Source organism: Schistocerca nitens, chromosome 1 (assembly GCF_023898315.1).
Source record: "Schistocerca nitens isolate TAMUIC-IGC-003100 chromosome 1, iqSchNite1.1, whole genome shotgun sequence".
NCBI lineage: Eukaryota > Metazoa > Arthropoda > Insecta > Orthoptera > Acrididae > Schistocerca > Schistocerca nitens.
Genome location: NC_064614.1, coordinates 1,096,231,578 through 1,096,243,983, shown reverse-complemented (window position 1 = coordinate 1,096,243,983; position 12,406 = coordinate 1,096,231,578). Strand labels below are relative to the sequence as shown.

The following is a 12,406-nucleotide window of genomic DNA, read 5'->3' as shown; positions in this document are numbered from 1 at the left end:
TCACTATGGGACTTAACTTCTCAGGTCATCAGTCCCCCAGAACTTAGAACTACTTAAACCAAACTAATCTGAGGACATCACACACATCCATGCCCGAGACAAGATGCGAACCTGCGACATTGGCGGTCGCGCGGTTCCAGACTGTAGCGCGTAGAACCGCTCGGCCACTAAGGCCGGCTGAACTGGTTCACATGATTAAGGTAAAATCTGCTAAATACATTTTCTGTGAGGTAAGTGACTTATGAAATATATGGGTTATTGTCAGGATTTCTTCTTATTCAGGGCCATTCTTTTGTGTTAATTATTTGAGCAGTCAGATTGCGTTTGAGCTGTATTTTTCAGGAATAATTTTGTGAGTCAGTGTTGAAATAATAAGAATAAGTAGAGAGAAAGTAGGCTCGATATGTTCAGTTTCACTCAGCAGTTTCGGAATTAAATAATGTAGAAGTTTCACCGTCTCAGTTATTGTAATTTATGTAAAAAATTCATTTAATTGAGAAGTTTCAACATCATTTTTATTACGACGACACTGCACATAAAAAAATTTACAGGTTCTTGTGGCACTTCCTATTTCATGTCACACCCGGTTTAGTTAGTAGTTCATTACGTGCTATCAAAAGATTAAAGAATTTCAATATAATTAATGAAAAACATAATCTGCTGTAACAATGTCGCAGAAATTATTTCCTAAACTACCTTACTCGGAGAGAATCTCGTTTCCGCAAAAAACCGTTCGAGGGATTAATGGTTACTGCACGAGTCATTTTCTGGCAGTCTCATTTTTATTTGTTTGTCGTAGAGGTGGGTCTGCGAAGTAGTTTAGCTCGCTCGCGTTTACGAGCTGCGGAAGGTTGGTCGTGATGGAAGGGTGGGGGAGACGGCTGCAGACGTATCGCCTTTCCAGAGTGCGGGGTAATAAACTGCGGAAAAGGGTAAGGGGCAGCCCTCCAACTTTGATCCCGTTGTGGAACTTTGCCCCTTAGTGCTCTCGTTTAGTCTTCAATTGACGCTTATTAAACTTGATAGGAACGGCGCTGATACTTCGGATTGGAAACTGCGATCATTTCGCATCGTTTTAGGGAAGACCTTTCTCCCTTCTCCCGTCGTCGTTGCTCCTGAGATGTTTTTGTTTTGCCCACTGCACAGGGAAGTTCTGTGGCTAGTATCGCCGCTTGTCTACAAGGTACACTTGAAAATTTCGGAGAAACTGGCTAATTTTAAACGAAAAATCCATGCCTATACTAGGAATGCACAACGCCTCCTAAGGTTAAGAACAAACAAAGCCATTTTTGTCAATACAAATCATAAAAATTGCTTTTCAAAATAGTCGCCTTAAAACTGATGTATACACTTTGCATGTTTTCGAGTCTACTCCACAAACTTTGTTTCCGCTCTGATGATCGTGCCTTAAAATGTTCTGGGAAGATTCCATAGCCTCTCGAGATTGTGAAAATCTCTATCCACGCATTTTTATTTGACGTAAGGGAACAAAAAGGTGTCGTTAGGCGATAAATCAGGTGAAAACTGGCGATGATAGATGAGTCGATGTTTCCTCCGGCAAATAATCAATGGTTTGGAAAAACTGGAAATTTGTGGTAAGGACGTATGGACCAAACTGCTGAGGTCACTGGTCCCCAAGCTTACGCACTGCTTAATCTAACAAATTAACTTATGCTAAGGACGACACACACACACACACACACACACACACAATTATATATATATATATATATATATATATATATATATATATATATATATATATATATACACGCGCCTGAGGGAGAACTCGAACCTCTGAGGGGGGGAAGCCGCGCGGACCGTGACAAGACGCTCTAGACCGAGCGGCTACCCCATTGGTTAGGCCTGCAACAACCCTAGAGAGATGAGCTCGATGCCGCAAAGCAAACCCGCTTACGGCGATACGCTGAGCCAACGTTGCTTCACGACGCTCACGGGCATAGGCGTCCGCAAGGGAGGACCTCCTCCCGGAATCTGAGGTACAGAAGCCTCTGCCCCCACGTGGTCTATACGCTAGCTTCTCGCTGTCGTCGCCGAACGTCCGCTGTATTGCAGAATGGCATCAAGCCTAGTTTAGAAGTATTTTTACCAAGTGACGTAGCAATGTACAAAGCTACATTTCCTTTAAAAGATTAAAGCTTTATCTGTCATTTCTATGAAATAAAAGAGGAACGAAATTATGGTAACAGTAACAAATTAAAAACTTAGTAACAATTCATTCACACTCCATAAAAGTAGAGAATAGCTGATTTGCTGCCTGTCTGTAAATAATATGCGTTTATCTGCTTGTAGCCCTTGAAAATGGACAAACTAACATGAAAGACAATGTTACTCAACCTCAGTTTTCACCCTTTACCAATGACCTTTCGCAGTGCCCAAATAGTAGTAAGATTCCTCATATGTTGTAATTTTTGAAGTGTTTCAAAAAATTAGAATCAATAGGAGGACACCGGCGATTTTTTGTAGTATTCAACCACTTGTCACTTTTCAAGAAAAGCAGCGAGCAGTGGACGGATGAAGTTTTCTTTTATTGGTCTATTAATTTAATATTCTGATTCTACGTATCTTGAAACACAGTCAAACTGTTTCAATTTTTGTTCGGTTTCTAACCTTATCACAGGAAATAATACGAATAAAATACTCAATATCTGTTATTTCAGAAACCGGTTATTTTGAGCGATTTTAAGAGTAAGGTTAAACTGGAGTTGAAAAAAAAACACATAATTGAAAGCCCGTTGTTACAGCGATAACCGCCATCCCTACGCGTGGGCCGCGTACAATACAACAGCGGTCTGCGTCCAACTAGGACGCTTAGCTGTCGGGGTCCGTGGATCGAGCCCAGCCTTCCAGCACCGCCTGATGTCGGCCTGAGCTATACTACAAACTACTGGATGCAACAAAGGGTTTATACAGCTTCGGAGCGGCTTCTGGCTCACCGAAACCCACCATCTTCCACCAGAACCCACCAACACCTTCTGCAGACCTGTTGTGTAATAGCTGACACTGTCATGATAAATGGTGAGAAGTTTGCAGTAGTTTATCCCGATTTCATTGCACACGAATTGCTATAAATCGTTCAGAGGATCGGACGACGAGATCTGAGGCAATGTTGAGTTACACCGTCACGATGATCGAAGTCTTACGTGGAAAACTTGCACGTGGAAATTCCATTTTTGCCACGTGAAGTTGCCACTTAACAAATTTTAAAACAGTAATACCTCACCTCAAAAGCGTCGTCTAGTGGTCGTTTCTCAAAGCCTCGTACGTAAACAAAACGGCAAAGAATGAAAATATTTTCCACCTATATGCGCTGTGAATGAAACTTCCCATTTGGAATTCTACAGAAAATTAAATCCGTGTGAGGTTGCTCAATTCTTTGCAACAATGGCATTTCATGTCATAGTGGAATACTATTTACCAATAAAAGTAAGTTAATATGTTTAATATTTGACGTTCAGCATATATAACCTTTGTAGTTGGAAACGCAAAACCTTAATACGTCGATCTTATTAGTCTCGCATTATTCATTCATAGACTAACGAAACGAGCATTATTAAGCAATAAAATCCGATAAACTTTTTCTTTAAACGAGAATTATTAAGCGATAAACTTTTTCTTTCATTATTTTGTGTGGCGATGTCAGCGAAAAAACTTTCGAAAAACTCTGAAATTATGTGTAAAGCTTGTTGCAGTTGACTAAGCGCCCTTACCGCTCAAATACTGCATGAATGCCGTTTGTGCCGGCCGCGGTGGTCTAGCGGTTCTAGGCGCTCAGTCAGGAACCGCGCGACTGCTGCGGACGCAGGTTCGAATCCTGCCTCTGGCATGGATGTGTGTGATGTCCTTAGGTTAGTTAGGTTTAAGTAGTTCTAAGTTTTAGGGGACTTACGACCACAGATGTCGAGTCCCATAGTGCTCAGAGCCAATAACGTTTGTGTAATTTCCGTCGCGTAACTTACACCTGCACAAGGCATAGACAGTTTCTAACTTTAATTCGTAACTTACTAGGTCAAACCTTTAACGGAAGATTATATTCAATCAGTAACTACATGAAATACTGTAAATCAAATATTTGTTGCCCTTCAATGACGACGATGAAGTGACAGCGGCCGTGAACTCTTGGCTGTCGGAGCAGGCGGCCGAATTCTTTGAAGAAGGAATTAAAAATTTAGTTGTACGGTATGACAAGTGCTTAAATAAACAAGGCAACTATGTAGAAAAACAGGTAAAAGTGTGTAGAATCAGAAAATAAAAGTTTTGTAAAAAAGTATTTGTATCTTTTTTAAAAAATGAAAACGGCCCTTACTTAAAGAAAAACAACCCTCGTAGTAAAATTATAAAATGGAGCTAGGCGGTTTGAGAGCGAGGAAAGAAGGCAGGGGAGGGGGGATAGTGATAGGAACGCTATGGGTTCGAAAAGGGAGGGTCTTATACTAAAAATTGCAAAACGTCAATTATGTATTAAAACATTCTGTTAAAATACCAGTTTCACTTTTATAATTGATTGTTTCATACTATTTACTACGTTTTAAATATTTAGTGACACTCATGCAGTTATAGATCTTTTACGTAATTCCACTTCTGAAGTTTTACGATCTTTATGTCTTTTACTACTTATGGATCCATTTTTCTGGGCCTACGCTTCAATATTTTAACGGAAAAAAAATTGTATGCTATTTTCAATACTTTCAGAGTGAGACATTACGGTTTTATACCTTCAAATTTTCCTACTTATTGTAAAATATTAGATGGTATATATTTAGTCTTCACGGGTTTGCCGCCAGATCATGTTGTGCGAATTCCACTACGTGATCCGGTGGCAAACCCGTGAGGACTATTTACAAGATATCCGCCGGGAAAGCTTGAAGAGTCATATCTGGTACATATTTAGTTTTACTTTGTTTTAGATCTGAAGATTATTCTGAATGATCGAAACATGTAATGTAATATGTATGTGTAACTGAGACTAAACAACAAATGAGATTTATCTTACAATTAACAAAATCTGTTTCTCAACTAAAATTTGTTCGTTCGAAAGACGGAACAGTTTTTGCGTCGTTTAGAGTAAAGAAGTAACCAGGAAAGAGGCATGAACGTAAGTTCCCCAGCCCCATTAACTCGCGAATGGATCTAATGTGTTGAAAACTTGAGGCAGCTGCTCGAAACTAAAGGTACTTCTGTGCGACGACTTATCCCCTTAGTTGAGAACGGAGCTAGCAGGGCTCGCATGAGAAAACCCCTTCGAGTCTGTAGAGCCCTTCAACTTCCCCGCAACACACTGGCGTCCCAAGGAGCTGGTACCGCCTCATTACGCCAGCCAAGAAGCGACTGCGGGGCTACGGCGGCGGGTATATTATACGCCAGCTCGGGGAGCGCTCTTCATTCTGCGTGCAGATAAGCGTCGAAAAATGCTCCATTTACCTAAGTTGATGGAGTAAGTTCTCACTTATATCGGCAATAATGTAGCTCACTACAGCGGAACTACTTACGTCAATAACATACACTACTGGCCATTAAAATTGCTACACAAAGAAGAAATGCAGATGATAAACGGGTATTCATTGGACAAATATATTATAGTCGAACTGACATGGGATTACATTTTCACGCAATTCGGGAGCATAGATTCTGAGAAATCAATACCCAGAACAACCACCTCTGGCCGTAATAACGGCCTTGATGCGCCTGGGCATTGAGTCGAACAGAGCTTGGATGGCGTGTACAGGTACAGCTGCCCATGCAAGTTCAACACGATACCACAGTTCATCAAGAGTAGTGACTGGCGTATTGTGACGAGCCAGTTGCTCGGCCACTATTGACCAGACGTTTTCAATTGGTGAGAGATCTGGAGAATGTGCTGGCCAGGGCAGCAGTCGAACATTTTCTGTATCCAGAAAGGCCCGTACAGAACCTGCAACATGCGGTCGTGCATGATCCTGCTGAAATGTAAGGTTTCGCAGGGATCGAATGAAGGGTAGAGCCACGGGTCGTAACACATCTGAAATGTAACATCCACTGTTCAAAGTGCCGTCAATGCAAACAAGAGGTGACCGAGACGTGTAACCAATGGCACCCCATACCATCAAGCCGGGTGATACGCCAGTATGGCGATGACGAATACACGCTTCCAATGTGCGTTCATCGCGATGTCGCCAAACACGGATGCGACCATCATGATGCAGTAAACAGAACCTGGATTCATACGAAAAAATGTCGTTTTGCCATTGGTACACCTAGGTTCGTCGTTGAGTACACCATCGCAGGCGCTCCTGTCTGATGCAGCGTCAAGGCTAACCGCAGCCATTGTCTCCGAGCTGATAGTCGAGGTTGCTGCAAACGTCGTCGAACTGTTCGTGCGCATGGTTGTTGCCTTGCAAACGACCCCATCTGTTGACTCGGGGTTCGAGACGTGGCTGCACGATCCGTTACAGCCATGCGGATAAGATGCCTGTCATCTCAACTGCTAGTGATACGAGGCCGTTGGGATCCAGCACGGCGTTCCGTATTACCCTCCTGAACCCACCGGTTCCATATTCTGCTAACAGTCATTGGATCTCGACCAACGAGAGCAGCAGTGTCGCGATACGATAAACCGCAATCGCGATTGGCAACAATTCGACCTTTATCAAAGTCGGAAACGTGATGGCACGCATTTCTCCTCCTCACACGAGGCATCACAACGACGTTTCACCAGGCAACGCCGGTCAACTTCTGTTTGCGTATGAAAAATCGGTTGGAAACTTTCCTCGTGTCAGCACGTTGTAGGTGTCGCCACCAGCGCCAACCTTGTGTGAATGCTCTGAAAAGCTAATCATTTGCATATCACAGCATCTTCTTCCTTTCGGTTAAATTTCGCGACTGTAGCAAGTCATCTTCGTGGTGTAGCAATTTTAATGGCCAGTAATGTACTATTATAATTTTCTACATCTACATGGTTACTCTGCAATTACACAAAAGTGCCTGGCAGAGGGTTCATCGAACCATTTTCATACTACTACTCTACCATTCCACTCTCGAATTGCGCGTGGGAAAAAGGAATATCTATATCATTCCGTTCGATATCTGATTTCTCTTATTTTATTATGATCATTTCTCCCTACGTAGGTGGGTGTCAACAAAATATTTTCACTTTCGTAAATAGATCTCGCCGCAAAGAAAACCGCCTTTGTTTCAGTGACTGCCACGCCAACTCGCGTATCATGTCAGTGACACACTCACCCCTATTGCGCGATAACACGAAACGAGCTCGCCTTCTTTGCCCTTTTTCGATGTCCTCCGTCAATCCTATCTGGTAAGGATCCCACGCCACGCAACAATATTCCAGCACAGGATGGACAAGGGTAATCTAGACTGTCTCTTTAGTGGGTTTGTCGCATCTTTTAAGTGTTCTGCCAACAAAGCGCAGTCTTTGTTTCGCCATCCCCACAATATTGTCTATGTGGTCTTTCCAATTTAAGTTGCTCGTAATTGTAATTCCTAGGTATTTAGTCGAATTGACAGCCTTTATATTTGTGCAATTTATCGTATACCCACAATTTATCGGATTTCTTTTAGTATCCATGTGGATGACGTCGCACTTTTCTTTGTTTAGTGCCAATCGCCACTTTTCGCACCATACATAAATTCTCTCTAGATCATTTTGTAATTGGAATTGATCGTCTGATGATTTTACTAGACGGTAAATTACAGCGTCATCTGCAAACAATCTAAGTGGGCTGCTCAGATTATCACCAAGATCATTTACATAAATCAGGAACAGCAGAGGGCCTATGACACTACCTTGCTTTTCGGTCTCTTGTTTAATTTTGTCTGCAGGAAAGTAAAAAAGCTGAACATGACACTACCTTGCTTTTCGGTCTCTTGTTTAATTTTGTCTGCAGGAAAGTAAAAAAGCCGAACAAACTGCAAAGGAATGCAGTAAGAACTGCACAGACTCGATGACTGGTGCAGGCATTGGCAGCTCACCCTCGAACGTAAATATACACTGAGGCGACAGAAGTAGAGGGACAGCGACATGCAGAGACACAGACGGCGTTAGTATTGCGTATACGAGGTATTACAAGCCAGTGCACTGGCGGGGCTGTCATTTGTGCTCAGGTGATTCGTGTGAAAAGGTTTCCGGCGTGATGATGGCCGTACGACGGGAATTAAGACTTCCAACGCGCAGTGGTAGTTGGAGCTAGACACATGGGGCATTCTATTTCTGATATAGTTAGGTAATTCAACAATTTGAGATCCAGAATTCAATATTCTGAGATCCAGGATGTCAGAATGTCAAGAATGCGCTGAGAATACCAAATTTCAAGCAGTAGCCGAAGGGATAAACAACCAAGAGCAGCGGCGTTTCCGTGGAGATGACAGTGCTAACAGACAAGCAACACTGGGTGAAATAACCTCAGAAATCAATGTGGGACCTATGACGAACGTATCCATTTGGACAGTGCGGCGAAATCCGGCGTCAACGGGCTGTGGCAGCAGATCGACGCGGGTGCCTTTGCTAACAGCACATCGCCTGCGACAGCTCTCCTAGGCTCGTGAGCATGGCGGCTGGACCCTAGACACCGGAAAACCGGTTTCAGTAGGTAAGAGCTGATGGTATGGTTCGAGTGTGGCCCACACAACACGAAGAAATGGACCCAAGTTGTCAACAAGGCGCTGTGCGAGCTGGTACTGCCTCCATAGTGATGTGGGCTATGTTTACATGGAATGGATTGCGTCCTCTGGTCCAACTGAACTGATCACTGACAAACTGGTGAACCTCGGCTACTAGGAGAAGATTTTCAGACATTCATGAACTTCATGTTCCCAAACAACGATAGAATTATTATAGATGACAATGCGTCGAGTTATCGGGCCACAATTATTCGAGATTAGTTTGAAGAACATTCTGTACAATTGGAGCGAATGATTTGTCCACCCACATCGCCAGTCATGAATCCCATCGAACATTTATGCGACGTACTGGACAGGCTATACAGGCAGCACATAGCTCAATACTTCGGCGGGGGCTTCAAATGACTCGAGTCCATGCCAAGTCGAGTTACTGCAATACACCGGGCAAAAGGAGACCCGATACGATAGTAGGAGGTATCCCTTGACTTTTCCCATCTCGGTGTAGATACAGATGTAGAAATCGGCACAGACGCTATTACTATAGTACCATGCGTAAATGAACACGCATTCAGTTTCCCGTTCGCCCGCAGAATACCCGTATTTAGGAAGAAAACTCATCATCTTTGTGAGTATGCTACGAAGCACACGCTGCCATTATAGTCGATGTGTGTTGCGACAGCAAATCAAGAGGTCTTCAGCTTTCATCGGATAGGTGTCCTGATTTTTGTAAAAAGTTTTCTCGAAGAACTGACGCTCATGTTTTATTAGGCAAACCTCTTACGGCATCATAGGTACATACTGGGGAACTGATAAAAGTTAACTTCGTTGTTTGCTTGGACTTCTCAATCACGAACAGGACTTCCAAAATATACAAATAATCTCTCCTTTACATCCAATTACGTCAACTTTCTACCAATCAGCGCACTGAAATATTATTCTTCCAACAATCCAGCACTTGAGATTACGAGAAACGCTGGTGTTGTACAATTTAATAAACTATGGTTTAGTATATTATGACCTTGTTAACTAAGTTACCTTTAAATATCAATCATGTATCTAAAATGAAAAGCCTTTATTTATGCGGAGTTCTTTTTGCCTGGCACAAATCTGTTTTTTCACAAATTGTTCTGGCTACATACAATCTCCAGAAATTTAAGAAATTTCCTCGTTAAGCAAAACACTTTGTGTGTCGGGCACGAAATCTTTTCTTCACAAACCGTGCGAGGTGGCACAGTCGTTAGCACAATGGACTCTCATTCGGGAGGACGACGGTCCAATCCCGCGTCCGGCATCTTGATTTAGGTTTCCCGTGATTTCCCTAAATCGCTTCAGGCAAATGGCGGGATGGTTCCTTTGACAGGGCACAGCAGACTTCCTTTCCCATCCTTTCCTAGTCCGATGAGACCGATGACTTCGCTGTTTGGTCTCTTCCCCCAAATCAACTCAACCCAACGGACACACAGAAAAACACTTTTCATTTTGGGTAAGTGATAGATATTTAAGTGTAACTTAGTTCACAAGGCAATAGTATAGTATTTAATACCATGATTTAATGGAGTATACAATACCAGCATTTCTCGTAATCTCGACCATAATTTTTCAATATGCTGACTGGTAGAAAGTTGACGTTGCTGGATGTAAATGAGATATTATTTGCTTAATTTGGAAGTTCTATGCGTCATTGCGCAAATTTGTTATCTTGGATGACGGTTATACGCAGATACTATATTGTTCTGTGGATAGCAAATCCGTGATTATGTAAAATATTTGTTGAAAAAAACATGGCTGAACTTTAGTGTACTGTGATACTTAATGAATCCATGTGGATATCTACTTTAAGACCAATATAAGCAGGGCCGATGACCTGAGCGGTTTGGTCCTGTTAAGACCTTACCACAAAAATTTCCAATATAAGCAGGGAAGTTGTGCGAGAAATATAAAGTGTAACTAATGCAAAAAAATCTCATTTGTGTAAGGAAGTGTCGGATTTATACGGTAGTGCAGTATTATCAGTTACGGAAAAAATATAACAAATGTTTGTAAGATACTACTAAAAATCTTCCTAAAGTAACGAAGTAACTTCAACTACTTTTCTAATAATGTAAACAATTTCGGTTAACTGTTTACAAAACAAATATTTACGTGGCTGTGGACGCGAAATCCCAACGCCTGTCTTACGACGGTTGGTCTTACTCATAGATGTTTTACTTGGTGTGGGAAAGACGTTACATCGCATCGAAAAAGTGCGTGATTTTACAACACTTGCACGAAAGAAATATTTGCTGACGTCAGAATCAAATGAAAACGTTCTGTTAGAGTGAATATCATGTTGAAGACTACAATACGGGCAATTGCGAAAAATATTAAAGTTAGAAATGTAATGTACGCCTATCAAAGCACGTGGCGATTGTTACATTTCGCTATTTCAGTGTAATACGCGCACCTAAAAATACAGGATTGAGTTTTTTTTAACAATGAATATTCATACTGTGGATAACAACATTATAAAATCAAGATTTGTTATCTTCGCTGCAAGGTAAGTTATTCCGCGGGGAGAAGTGGATTGAAACACGATAATTACTTTAGCAGGAAGGACAAGACCGCAGCTGATTTACTTATAGAGCCAGTGGCCAACAGTTTTAGACAGCTGAGTTGTGCCATGTGGTAAATATTGTAATAGAGTGTTTACGCCTGAACGTGAAGTAGCATATTCCAAAATCCGAATGCTTTAATAAAGATATTTCAGTTGCGGCAGTGGTGGGTGCCTTGTATTCCAAATGCCACAGCACGAAATAAAATAAAGTGGCTTAAAATGTTACTAACCGAGTACTCTGGACGGTTTTCCAGTGTTCCGCAATTTTTAGACCAAAGGAGGAGGAACTGTATGCTATGCTCCTATATTGGATATAAGGGAAGCGCTGGCCTCGAGGAAAGACTGAAGTTGTTTCTCTCGGCTGAAGAGTTTTTCCTTATCAGAAACACCAACCGCCCCTGCAGACAAGCAACGTTCATCCCCAGCTCCTTGACGTGGGGGGAGGGGTGGAGAAGAGACATGATGCGGCTGCATCGATCAGCTAGCGAGCACAATGGAAGGAGGGGTGTGGAAACCCGCACAAAAGCACACCGATATCGACTCAGTCGCATTGTGCACGGAATCTTCAATACAGTAAATGGTGCTCCCAGGGCACAGCATCCTGAAAAAGAATTCCGACGTACAACATAACAGTTCACTATTTTCATTCCGACATTAATATTTCTTGCTTTAACAGCAATGTAGCATTACACAAGAATAAATTAGCATAATTTACACTTAGTAAAGTTTACTTTTCCAGACATTTCACTGCTTAGTTCCACAATTACAGATTCTTTTCTACTTTCAATTTCTGAGATCACTTAACACTATGTGAATATATTTGGCATTGTTTCGTTCCCAGGAAGTCTTTGATATTTGCTTGGATTCAGTACATGAAATACGAAGACAATCCTCTGATTGTACATAATTCAACGATTCCTGTCTTCTGAATTTGTCATGGTTCAAAAAATTCTGTGTTAAGAATTTGTAAGAAGCAAAGACAGCAACAACACGCGACAGATGTATCGCCTCTTTTACGCCACATGAAGAACTAAAATGATTAAAGACATTAGCTGTAAGTGGTCATTGATTTATATCAATGGGGCAAGTTGAAAATGTTTGCCGGACCCGGATTCAAACAAGTGTCTCCTGCGAAGTAGACAGGTGCGCTGCCCACTACACAATCTAGACACAGTGGTC

The 12,406-nt window shown here is 42.0% G+C and overlaps 1 protein-coding gene across 2 annotated transcripts in view; it reads right to left on the bottom strand.

Moving 5' to 3' along the window:
* The window catches only part of LOC126198708 (spastin), a 524,519-nt gene that overhangs the window by 103,034 nt on the left and 409,079 nt on the right, over positions 1 to 12,406 (bottom strand). The gene's annotated exons all lie outside the window — the stretch shown is intronic.